The sequence below is a fragment of the Callorhinus ursinus genome, unplaced genomic scaffold (assembly GCF_003265705.2).
Source record: "Callorhinus ursinus isolate GAN/ISIS: 27379988/994484 unplaced genomic scaffold, GSC_fseal_2.0 scaffold7, whole genome shotgun sequence".
In the NCBI taxonomy this organism is placed as follows: Eukaryota; Metazoa; Chordata; class Mammalia; order Carnivora; family Otariidae; genus Callorhinus; species Callorhinus ursinus.
Window position 1 is genome coordinate 12,144,331 of NW_027397069.1, and position 13,241 is coordinate 12,157,571.

Below are 13,241 nucleotides of genomic sequence, written 5' to 3' on the forward strand. Positions count from 1 at the left end.
AAGGAAGGAAGGAAGGAAGGAAGGAAGGAAGGAAGGAAGGAAGGAAGGAAGGAGGGAGGGAGGGAGGGAGGGAGGGAGGAAGGAATCGAAGTACTTAAAAATTTTCCTAGCTGTTATGGGCTGAATTATATCCCCCTACCCAAAACTTATATGGTGAAGCCCTAACCCCTAGTACCTCAGAATGTGACTATATTTGTAGATAGGGCTTTTAGAGAGGTGATTAAGTTCAAATAAGGCCAGAAGGGTGGGTCCTAATCAAATTTGACCTGTATCCTTACAAGACGAAATCTGGATGTACAGAGAGACAGCAAGGATGCAGGAGCACAAAGGGAAGATCATGTGAGGACGCAGGGAGAAGGTGGCCACCTGCATGCCTAGGAGAGAGGCCTCAGAGGACAGCGAGCCTGCACAGACCTAGGTCTTAGACTTCTAGCCTCCAGAATGGTAAGAAAATGCATCTCTGTTACTTACACCTCCCCAGTCTGTGGTCTTCTGCTATGGCAGACCTTTAGCAAACTAACACACCAACTGAATCCTATGCTCCAACGGATCTCATGTTTGAGGTCTGTGGATTTCCCCTTTGCTATCTAGTCAGACACAGTGTTCTAAAAAATGACACCATCTTCTCATTTCTATGCCTCATAAAATTGTGTAATGTTTAAAACAAAAGGATCCTTTTGTACAAGATGCAAATGTGCATGAACTAGGCTCAACGACAGAAGAAGCCATTTCATGTACCCAATTAAGGTCTTAAATGAACCATTTTTAGAAAAATAACCATTAAGAACTCTCAAACAGTCTTTCCCCCAATGAGATGAAAAGAGTTTCAATGTATTACTGCATCTGTTTGCAACATGTCAGAGTTGGCAGCCAGGTTAGCCTATAATCAGAAGAGGCTTTCAGTTTGGAAGTGGGACGTGTAATATGCCTCAATATTTTGCCTGATTAAGTGCTTAAATTCAGAAGGCTTGAAAAGACAATCCAAGTTTGTGAATATGTAATCTTGTGATTAAATTTCCCCAGTGTCTAACCCCAAATCCTTATTAATTCCCTATACAGCATTTTTCTCTGAGTCTTTTATAAAGTATTATGTAAGGTGCTAATTTGTGATACAATATTAGTATGTTAAAGTACTCTGAAAACAGAAAATTATTACATCAAAATTAGAATTAGCTGCATTCCTAACATTCATTTCTATTAAAATTTATCCAGAAAATTTCAAAAACAGTGGACATATTTTTTTGTATTTATTGCAGACATTTTATGCATTTAAACTCGTATTTATGGTACAAAGCCAGAGATCACTAATAAAAAAAAAACTGCCAATAAACTAAGCTGAAATATCTGAAGTCAAGTTTTATTTGTAATAGTTTTTTTCAGATGGAAGTAGTTTCCTCCTCCCCAGGAATATCACATTTCATTTCAGACTCCTAGCAAAATGCCTGGTACCTAGTAAGCACTCAATATATACAGTTGAATAAATGAATATAGATACTGTAAATATTCTAGAATAAAATCTCCATGCAGCAAAGAATCTGGTCCTCCTTTGGAATCCATTCATTATAGTATAACATTCAACACTTTGATACTAAAAGTATTATTTTCATACTGATACTAAAAGGGACCAACATATTATTTATATAATTTCCAGAATGAATCTACTACATTCCCCAAAACAATGACACATTATTCATTTGTTTACCTGACATTGTTCACCAAAATGAACACCTTAGGGAATGACATATTTCAATGCTTAGTAGATAATGGTTGAATGAATGAATGCATGTCTAGATGAATAATTTTTTAAAACTACCTTTTAATGTTTTACATTTCTTATACAGAAGCTGCATGAAGACAGTTTTACCACTCCTCTTGAAAAAAGAAGTCAGTTGTTGATCTTAAAAGAACTATTATGTACAGAAATCCACGATAACAAAGTACATAAAATTTCTGTGACAAACTTAAATTTCGATGGGTAAAATACTTTTTTAACTTTGAAACAAATGGATTGATTCTCTCAGCTTAGCAGCAAAGAATTTTATGAGTCTGTTGTTACACCTGAAGTATTACTAATGGATTATGTGTTCAACTTTTTTTTTTTTTTATCTCTCTCTTAAAGTGCAATCCTGTATACCCAGATATAATTCAGACTACCTTTTGGAAAAAATAATTTGGAAAATTTATTCCTCGATTTCTGAGAGAACTAAAAGGTATTTTCCTAGACCTCAGGAAACAATTTTCCTTTTTAGAGTATGGTTCATTCACATTTGGCTTTAGAAGTTGTACTTCAGGCCACGGATGTGTTGAGAAGGGGGTGAAGCATTTTGCCCATCTTTCCTTTGTCCTAAGACTTTTAACGAGAATAAATCCTACCACCTGTCATTTTTGTGGCTAACCAGGCACCAGCTTTTCCAATTCTAATACAAGAAAGCACAATTCTGTTTCTGCAATTTAACACAAATGTTTCTGAACTGCTGATATCTAACATGGAAATAAAGTAGGAAAAGTCAGTGAGTACGCATATGCATCCAAGATCTGGATTCTGCGGTCCACTGTCTGTTCAGAGATTCTCAGCTGTTGCCAGTGATAAAATAGATGAATATTTATAACCTTATTTACTGAATCATTCACAGACATTATATCCAAATAAGACTAGAATACATTGTTGAAGCTCCACTCTGATACCTTACATGAATTATTTAAGAATCCTCACAACCTGGGATGTTGTATTTCAACAATCTGCGTGTTGAAAAACTTATAAACACTATGACTCCATTCTAATCACATCATTCAAACATTTCCTAAGATCTACATACACAATGAATCACCTCATTCTCTAATTTCCTCTCAAATTTCACTGCTCAAAATCATTCAAACTCATTGTTCTATAGATTATTTCTAAAATGAAGTGATAGGGTTTTTTTTTAATTTATTTTTTTATCCCCCCCATCACCTGCCATATCTTTGTCTTTCGCAGTGTGACTAATTTCACTTAGCATAATACCCTCTAGGTCCATCTATATTGTCGCAAATGGCAAGATATCATCCTTTTTGTGGCTCCATAATATTCCATTGCATGTATCTGGGTCTGTGCACCATGACTCCTTTATCTATTCATCTATGGATGGGCACTTGGGTTGCTTCATATCTTGGCTATTGTAAATAATGCTACAATAAATATAGGGATGCATAGGTCTTTTCATACTAGTGCTTTCATTTTTGGGGGGTAAATAACTAGTAGTGAAATTAGTGGATCATATGGTATTTCTATTTTTTATTTTTTTCCACAGTGGCTCTACTAATTTACATTCCTACCAATGGTGTATGAGTGCTCCTTTTTCTCACAACCTGTTATTTCTTGTCTTTTTAATTTTAACCATTCTGACAGGTGTAAGGTGATATCTCATTGTGGTTTTGTTTGCATTTCTCATGATTAGTGATGTTGAGTATCTTTCCATGTGTCCACTGGCCATCTGTATGTCTCCTTTGGAAAAATGTATATTCAGGTTCTCTGCCCATTTTTTAATTAGGTTGTTTCTTTTTTAGTGTTGAATAGAGCATAAGTTCATATAAGTTCTTTATATATTTTTGATATTAACTCCTTATCAGATATATCATTTGCAAATATCTTCTCCCATTCAGTAGGTTGTTTTTTTGTTTTGTTTTATTGATGGTTTGCTTGGCTGTGCAAAAGCTTTTTATTTTGGTGTAGTCCCACTAGTTCATTTTTGCAAGTGAAGTGACTTTTGTTCAAATTTTTAAAAGGCAATTTCAAAAGTAATATAAATTCCTATATCATGAATAAATTCCCCACCCAGTTTTAATTTTTGTTATCTTATTCATTTGGCAAATGTATCATTTAAAGACAACTTAAATGTAATCAAGGCTGTCATTAAAACTACAGCTTAACCATAATTATTACGTCATCAAGCTAGTCACATTTCCAAATTCGAAAAGAAAATATCCCAGAGTGGCCTGGGTTTATATTATCCAATATACCTCATTATTATCTGAGGAGTTATTAGCAGGTAAAAAACTATGGCTGAAACTATGTTTCATTAATATCAGTAAAAAAAAATTTATCTTGATAGTCAATAAATAACTCTAATCCCATTGGCACAAAATAAACTTGATTCCAGAACATGTAAAACTTAAGAGGAAATGTCTTATTGCTTATTAGTTATATTTAGTGCAAGTAACTAAAAGAGTTAATTACTGGTCTTCTCTGGTAGTTAGCAAGACCTAGTTCTTTATTCTGAAAAGCCACGGTCACTAAATTTTTACAGTTGGGTAAAGGAAAATTAGTTGTTTGTCTACCAGTATGAAACTAGTTCCCATTTTAACAATAAACTACCACTCAGAATACCCAAACGTCAGGGATGCCCCACTCATATTTCTTTCCAAAGTATATGATAATCTATGCAAAAATAACTTCTATATTAACAATAAGATCCACCGCTCTGCTGACGCTCAAGGAAAAAGTGACTACAGTAAATATTAAATCATTCATTTGGTCTTCAAAATTCTAACCGTGGGTATATTGCTTACTTATGTTGGTCTGTTTCCAGTCATTTATTTTCAGATCTCTGTGTAAGAATTCATGTATACAGATATTCCTCGACTTATGATAGCGTTACATCCCAGTAAGCTCATCATAAACTGAAAATACCGTAATTTGAAAACACGTTTAATGCACCTAAGCTACTGAACATCACAGGTTAGCCTAGCCTACCTTACACATGCCAGAACACTGCCATTAGCCTGGAGTTGGGCAAAATCATCTAACACAAAGCCTATATTGCAATAAAGTGTTGACTCTCTTGTGTAGTATGTTGAATATTGTACTGAAAGTGAGAAACAGAATGGCTGTATGGGCTCAGAGTAGTTATCAGTGTTTCGGTCGTTTACCCTTGTGATGGTGCGGTTATGGGCACCTGTGGCTTGCTGCCAATGCCCCGCATCACAAGAGAGGACCTACCGCATATCACTAGCCCAGGAAAAGAGCAAAACTCGAAATTCAAAATATGGTTTCTTCTACTGAATGCACGTCACTTTCACAGCATCATAATGTCGAAAAATCATTAGTCAAACTACCCTAAGTCCAGCCCATCTGCACTCTGAAGCTATATCTGACACACATTAAGCCTCCAATTCATCAAATGCTTTAAGGATTATCTAGATTGTAATTTTTATATTAAAGATTTCTGAACACTTTTACCTTAAGCCCTAGCTGTTTCAAGAAAGAGAAAGTTATTTATCCAAGTTCTTAGACAATACCTTCACTGTCGTGGGGAGAGCAGGTAAGAGAGGGAGACAAATAAGTTTGATCTAATTAAATCAGCTTTAAGGAGCTCGGTTAAGGTAAAAATGAATGAAACAGGAGATGATGCAGAAAGATTCGAGTTCTACAGATAAGTACCACTTTCTTCCCCAACCATGGAAGGGTCCTATAGAGACAGTTCTCTTGGAAAAACACTCCAAGTGTCTCCTGCCCTTTTAGGCATGTCTACCTAGGGAGGGAAGAACTATCATCAGAACTAATGAATGATGGAGAAAGAGTTAGGCTCGCAGTACAAACCCTTACTTTCCTCCTGAATGAATTTGCTTTCTGTTCTGCTTCTTGCCCAGAGGAAAAATGGCAGAGGCCTCCAGTTGTCCAGATGTGCCATTAACTATGGGTGCAAGTCTGTTACTCTTCTGGGTCTTGGCAGCAAGCCCTTTCAACCTAAGATCAGAATGCAGATCTACAATCAGCTTTAATCTCCATTTGTCACATTAATCTCCCTCTGCTTTCTCTATATTGTTCCTCCTTTGGTCTCAAAGGATGGAAGCAAATGAAAGGCAGGGTTAGTGTTGCCTCTCTAAAACCCTAAAATTTACATAAGACACTGAGGGGAATGTCCACTGGGATTTTATTTCCTTTTGAGGGCAACAGACACAAATAAATTTAAAAGGATGCCAATGTGAAAATGTTATGAGAAAGATACAAAATAAATGGAGCTGGTAAAGGCAGGGGGAGCTTCTAGATAAGGGATTCTGGAAGGGCTTCAGTGAGAACCTTAAGCAGAAATTGAAAGTATTTTGGATTTGAAAAGCAACTTGCAGAGAAGAGGAGGGGAAAACATTCCAGGTATACAGAGGTAAATGATTTTTAATTCTTTGTTAAGTAGGGTTAAAAAAAGAAGCACATTGTTTTTACAATACATACTACCTAAACCCTGGATATGATATAAATATTATCTACATTTCTGTAAAATTATACAGATAATAGAGCATGTGCACATGTGTGTATGTGTACTCAGGTGTAAACACAAAAGCCTCTGGTTGGAAACATCAATTAAAGATAACAGACATGAGGTCACAGGTGGCTGTGAGGACTCTTTAACATTTAGTCATACCTGTGGTGGCAGAATGGACACACCATATATGTCTCTACAGTGGACCTGTATTCCTGTACTATTTAATTAATTGAAAAAGACCGTGACTAGAGAAAAAGACAAGAAGAAACAGAAGAAAGCAGGAAGGGAGGGAAAATTAAAATGAGAAACACATGACAATAGACTTACACACCCTTAATTTACTTCTTTATTTAGAAGGTACTCTAGGACTGTAAAATGTCAGTGGGACATTTTTGTGACAATCAATATTCATTACATTAATAAATACAAAAGTAGAAATCAATACTCAAATTTTCAACTGATAGAATGAGAAATAAATGTCATGTGGATACTCCTTTCTAAAAGCATAGGCTTTGTATGTCTGTCTTAAATCAAAATTTAATTTTATTGTCTTTTCACTGATAGAATCCTAAGTCAATATGTATGAAATTATTTCCAAATTTGTGACATGCCTCCAATTACTCATCAAGTACACAATCACTCATAAAATAATATTGCTAACAAAAAACATCTTCTCTCTAGAGAAAAATATGAAATTCCAAACCTATCCTCAACCCACTATTTCTCTCTTTCAAGGATAAAAAATTAAGTTATCCTACATGTTTTTATAAAGTTAACAGTCATCACCTTATTGGTTTCAACTCAGTTTGATTAATGACAACTGTTAAAAGTGCTCTCCAGAGAGACTTTACAAATTGGAAGAAAGAGGCTCTGACGTTGGCAAAGGGTTCAAGGTAGGCTTCCCAAGGGCAGGAGACTTAGCTAAAATCTAAAGGATGCAAGGAGGGGGTCATTTGTTGAATGAGGGGCAGGCAGAGAAGAGCAGGTCGGTCCTGGAGGGAGCCTGGCTTCTTATCAGTGTGCAGGGAGTAGACCGTGCCAGACAGTGAGGATCCTGGGCCATGATAAGCAATTATGTCTTCTTTTCTAGAAGCAGAGGAAGACACTATAGTGCTTAAAACAAAGGAGTGGCATTTTGAAAAGACCACCCCCTCCCCGGCTTCAATTAACCAGTCTTACCAAGCAACTTCATATTCATGTGCTTCCAAATAATATGGACTCGAAGGCAGCAAATGGTACTGACCCGAAGATAGCCAAAATGCTTACCTGGCTCCCTCACTTAGAACTGGTCTTTATATCCCCAGAAATGCTGTATCCATCCACCCCATGCCCACTACACCTCCCTGCAGGCAAGAATCCTGCCTGCCCGTTCATTGCTACATCCCCGGGGAACTGAAGTAGTTTATGGCATCCTGTAGGTTTCCTCACTGACTGAAGACCCTGATATTAAGATGTTAATATCCTAAATGGAGATTATCCAAGACTCTACTTTGCAGATTGTCCATATGAACTTGGCAGAGCTTCTGATGCAGATCAACAAACCAACAAATATATGGGCAGAACCAGCCACGGGCAAATGGCATTGGAGAGTTCATCTTCTGTGAACTACAGACCAACTGTGCGTAGTTCTCATGATGCTTTTTCCCTATAGAAATGCACATAACCCACTTTAAAACACCTTTTGTGATACATAAAATGCTAAAAATGAGGCCTCAGAAAACTATGCAAATATAGATCATTTATTTTTAAGTCAAAATGGATACAATCTAAATTAAGGGGCTAGTTACTAAGGTTACAAAAACTGAGTGACTAAAGTAAAACAGTATTCCAGTCAGTCTTATCCACAAGTACAAAAACATGCTCAACAACACATAATCTCTTCAGAGAGAGCTATAACAACACATTTTTCCCCAAGGTCGGCATGTCTACTAATCTCAGTACTTTTTTTTCTTCTTTCATCTGTTACATAAAAACTCTATCCCATCCCTAAACATGTATAAAAACCTTTGTGTCTACAAGCTGATGAAAATTTAGGTGTATAGTCTAATAACCTGTTAATCTAATAATCTGTTAATTTGGCCAGGTCATGTTTGGCAATCAACAATGGATAATTTTTAAATGACATTGGCTTTCTCCAAATTCTAAAGACCATTCAAAATGCTTCAGTCCTAAAATTCTAAAATTAGACTTTGAAAAAAAAATGTATAGTGATTGAAAATAATACTGCACATTCATGTCGTTCTTCACAATTCACAAAGTGCTTTCCTTTTTATTAGATTATTTAGAAATAAAAGATCAAAGGCAGCAGTATAGGAATCAGAGGTTCTAGCTGGGAAAAGGAAAGAGTAGCTGTAACTTCATGTGAATCTTCAAATATATAAAGAGATTTTTCAAAACAATAGTAATAATAAAAGGCTAGAGGGGTGCCTGGGTGGCTCAGTCATTTGAGCATCCCACTCTTGGTTTAGGCTCAGGTCATGGTCTCAGGGTCTTGAGATCAAGCCCCATTCAGCCTCTGTGCTCAGTGGGGAGTTGGCTTGAGATTCTCTCTCCCTCTGCCCCTCCCCAACTCATGTTCTGGCACGTTCTCTCTCTCTCTCTCAAATAAATAAATAAATCTAAAAAAAAAAAAAAAGAATAAAAGAATAGAAGAGGAAAACTGGCCTGAATTACTTTATGAAGAACTGAAGTCTATCATAAAAAAAATTCTGCGGAGGGGTGCCTGGCTGGCTCAGTGGTAAGAGCATGAAACTCTTGATTTCAGGGTCGTGAGTTCAAGCGCCATGTACGTTGTAGAAATTACTTAAATAATAAAACTTCAAAAAAGCTTCTGTTGAAAACGCCTATTGAAAACTACAAATAAATGGTCGATCTTAACTCTCCATCTCAGAGAAAACCACATTCCTAAAATTTTTCATTCTTAAAACTGGAATGAAATAGGTTATCACAAATTTGAATTCATCAGGACCCTAAGAAACGAATCTTCTTTGCATTCCCAAAGGCCCAGCATATAAACCTCGACATTTTAATACTGCAATATTGCTATTAAAAGAAACTAGCACAGCTGGCTTTCGTTATTAGTGAACTATCATTACTCTCCTTAGTTTAGGTTTTACAAGTTATTTTCTTCATAGATCAGTAAGTCATACGCTAAAATAGGTGTCATAGTCTGTTTATAATCTCTTTCACATCCAGAAACCACGAGTGTCTCAGTTCATTTTTATGCAAGATTCCTAAGTCATCATCTATTTGCATCTCTTGAGTAATACATGACAGAGTACAGGATAATAAATCACATTTTACTACTTATAGAATGGCAAGTGCCACAAGGCTATATACAACTATTACTTCTGCCTTCCATAAATGATGTTTACCAGCAGTGCCCTAACTCTGATATTTACTCTCCTTAAATTCTGATGAAGTTATTAACATTAACTATATTTGACTGGATAACAGCTATTCTTCCCTATTTCAATAGTTGAGGGAAAAAATTAAGAACACAAGCTCCATATGTTGCTCAATATTCATGCCCTACTGACCTCAGTCTCTATATTCCCTCTCAACACACTTAAACCCAGGCAAGGCTGGATCTGGCAATTCAAATACTAAGTCATATGAATCCTAATAGCATTAATTCCCATTCTTCTTTCTTATCAAGGAGGGTGCTGAGCATTAAGAACTCTACCCGTCCTTCTGACCTTAGAGTGTGTGTTTATTTCCATAGTAGCACTTCTAGTTTTCCTGATTCCTAGGATCAAAGTTAGGTGACCTTTTTGTTCATTAGGGTCAAGAGCTACTGCCATGAATTTTGGTAAATCATGCTGTTGGTATGTCTATAATTTATTACTTGCAAAAGTTTCTTTTGGTATGAGACTATTCAAAAACAACCAGAAATTACACACAAATTAAAAGGAAACTATAATGGTACATACGTACAGTATTTGTACTTAAAAAAAGTAAAACTATTCTTTAAAGCATTACTAAGGCTTTGATGAGAAAAGTACCAAATAACTGAGTTCTACTTTTCCTTGTTTATTAGAAATCAGACACTGCAAACTAATGGACTTTTTTCTTAAAGATTTATCTATGTATCTGAGTGAGAGAGAGAGAGCACGAGCAGGAGGGGCAGAGGGAGAGGGAGAGAGAGACTCTCAAGCAGACTCTACACTGAGCACAGAGCCAGGCACGGGGCTTGATCTCATGACCCTGAGATCATGACCTGAGCCAAAACCAAGAGTCGGATGCTTAACCAACTGAGCCACCCAGGCGCTCCCAACAAATGGATCTTAAATAGTTCTGAAGGTTTCTTCATTTTTGGACAGAGTATCGATTATACATATACACGTATACACGTACAGAGGTGGACTGGTAAGTGTTTAACAACGAGCTTTCCAGGAAATAAGGTCCTGAGTTTTAGCGTTTGCCAATTTCTGTGGTATAAATACTCCCACCGTGGCTGATTTGAAGCTACTAATGTGAAGTCGATCACTTTAGCAAATGCCTAAAAATTGAACAATTGGCCCTATGGCCCGGGATAAGCTGGTTCCAGCACACCACTGTGTGTACATTTTAGAGGTATACATATACATACACATACCCATATATATGCAGGTATGGTGTTATATGTTAGACACACAAAAGGAAACATGAACATGGTTCACAACGAATCAATTTCTCCAAAGTTTATGGCAATTCTTTCAAATGGTCAGAATTTCACTTTACATACATCTCCTATCTTTCTAACCACATATCTTATTATCACTGCCTCGGAGAGGTCCCTTACAGAATAACATCAACCACTCTGAAATGCATCGCATTTAAGCATATAATTAGCTATGGCCATATGTTTGGTGTCTAAAATTAAGCAAGCCAGATTTAAAAACTCAGACAGCAGACCTCTAAGAAATTTCACAATCTGATCTTCTTATCATCCCTTATGAACTTCCTATATGAATGCATGTTGGTAATGGATACCAGGCTCACTTGGATAGAGATTCCCACATTCTATTCCAAATACAGAGACAAAGCATTTCATTTCCGATGTGCCATCAAGCCCACATATTTAATAGGCCTATTTTCATTGACACAACTTTCTTCTGCAATGGTGCCTAATCTTAAAGAGAAAAGTCACCTGAGGCAAATCCCCAAAAGTCCGTCCATCCGTCCATCCATCCATCCATCCATCCATCCACTCCACCTGAAGTTGAATAGCCCATAACCTGGAACCAAGGGCCTCAATAACAGAAGAGCAATGAGCTGGCATCAAGCAGGGCCGGGAATACTGCAGAGAAAGCACAATTCCATCCATATGTCCTATCATGTGAAGAGCATCCTCTGGGATTGTGTAACACGGAAACTCTGAGTGCTCTCTGCTACTGTTGTGAGGGTAATCTGGCACATTTAATGTTCAGGGAAACGTGGGAATGTCGATCAAAACATGTGATGCCCATGACTTCTCCCCAGAAATTCCACTTCCAGGAATTTCTTTTAGAGGTAACTCCCACTTACATGAAAAGGTGGTCATATAACAACATTCCTGACAGTATAGTTCATAACAGCAAAAAATGAAACAACCTAGACGTCCATGAATAGGCCACTGGGTAAATAAGGTATGGTAAATCTGTGCAGTGGAAATACAACCTTGGCGGTAGGAAGGGGGAAGGGGCGAGACCTTAGGTGCTGAAATCATACAAGTTTCCAGATAATTGTTAAGTGGCAAAAATATCTGAATGAAAATGTGTACAGGGTGTTACCATTTGAGTAAATACATAGAACATCTATAAATATTTGTGTACACATAAAACATCAACAGAAGGATCACAAATGTCTGTAAGAACGGTTGCCTCTGAAGAGGCCAATCCTTTCGTATCATTAAATATTTCTGTAGCACCAACACATACATTTTTGGAAACTAAAAACATCTGGAAGGATGTGTCATAATATGTCAATTGTTCAAGTTTGAAAGGACTTTAAGTCCTCATCACATTTCTTTTCACAAGTAGATTTAAATATAACCCAGCATGAGAGCATCTACATTTCCACCCATTTTTTAAATTGCTCTCTCCCACTCCTTCTTCTTCTGGAACCCTCCCTTCTCTCCTCTGCTGAGCTAACATCTGAAGCCAGTACCCCCACAGTCACTGTCACGACAAAACTCTATAATCTGGGCCTGAGAAAGGTAAAGGTTATTTTTGACTGGAGGAAAGTTCTAGAAGTCAAGAAATAATTGCAAGGAGTCTTAATATACTGTAACATACATCATAGTTTTTGTCAGAATTTGTGTATCCTGACTCCCCACATGAGCATTCTCACCAACTCCACATTAAAAAATATATAATCTACATAAGACGTGCGTGAGGTGTGGCATAGATAGGTAGATCGATAGAGGAAAAATATCAAAGTTGCTTTATCTTCATTAATCTTCTTTTCCATTTCAATACTTGCCTATCTTCAGTATTTTTCACTAAACCCCAGGTTGACACCTCAAAAATGAACCGACTGTCAGTTAAATCCACCAGTTAAGAAGCTTATCTGTCTGTCCAACCTTGGGCAAAGTACATGAGAAACAAGTGAAACTGCATAAACCTCGCCCTGAAGGGACTTAAAATCTTCAAACAGCAAGCACATTCCTCAGAGAATTCGGGAGTGGTGGATTTACACTCAATTTCCCTAGAAACAAGGAAGCTCTTTTTTTTTTTTTCCCCAAAGAAATTACAAAATGTATTTAACTAGAAGTGGCATTTATATACTGGATCCTTCTTATATCTTAGAATAAGCCATATTCATATTCAATGCATCTAAACAGGTGTTTCACATCACTTCTACAGGAAAAATTACTGGTACAAAGCACTGGCGTCATCAAACCATCCTGGGTGCTTTATCACTCTTAGAAATTAATTGCTAAGAAATATAATTCTTAGGAAATGGGAAGCCTGGGAAAATCTAAAAGGCAATTTTCTGAATTTGGAATATATGCTTTGAATACCTCAATGTTTTCTGTCA

The 13,241-nt window shown here is 36.8% G+C and overlaps 1 protein-coding gene across 2 annotated transcripts in view; it reads right to left on the minus strand.

Annotated features, from left to right (window-relative positions):
* The window catches only part of GPC6 (glypican 6), a 1,079,188-nt gene that overhangs the window by 1,044,210 nt on the left and 21,737 nt on the right, over window positions 1-13,241 (minus strand). The gene's annotated exons all lie outside the window — the stretch shown is intronic.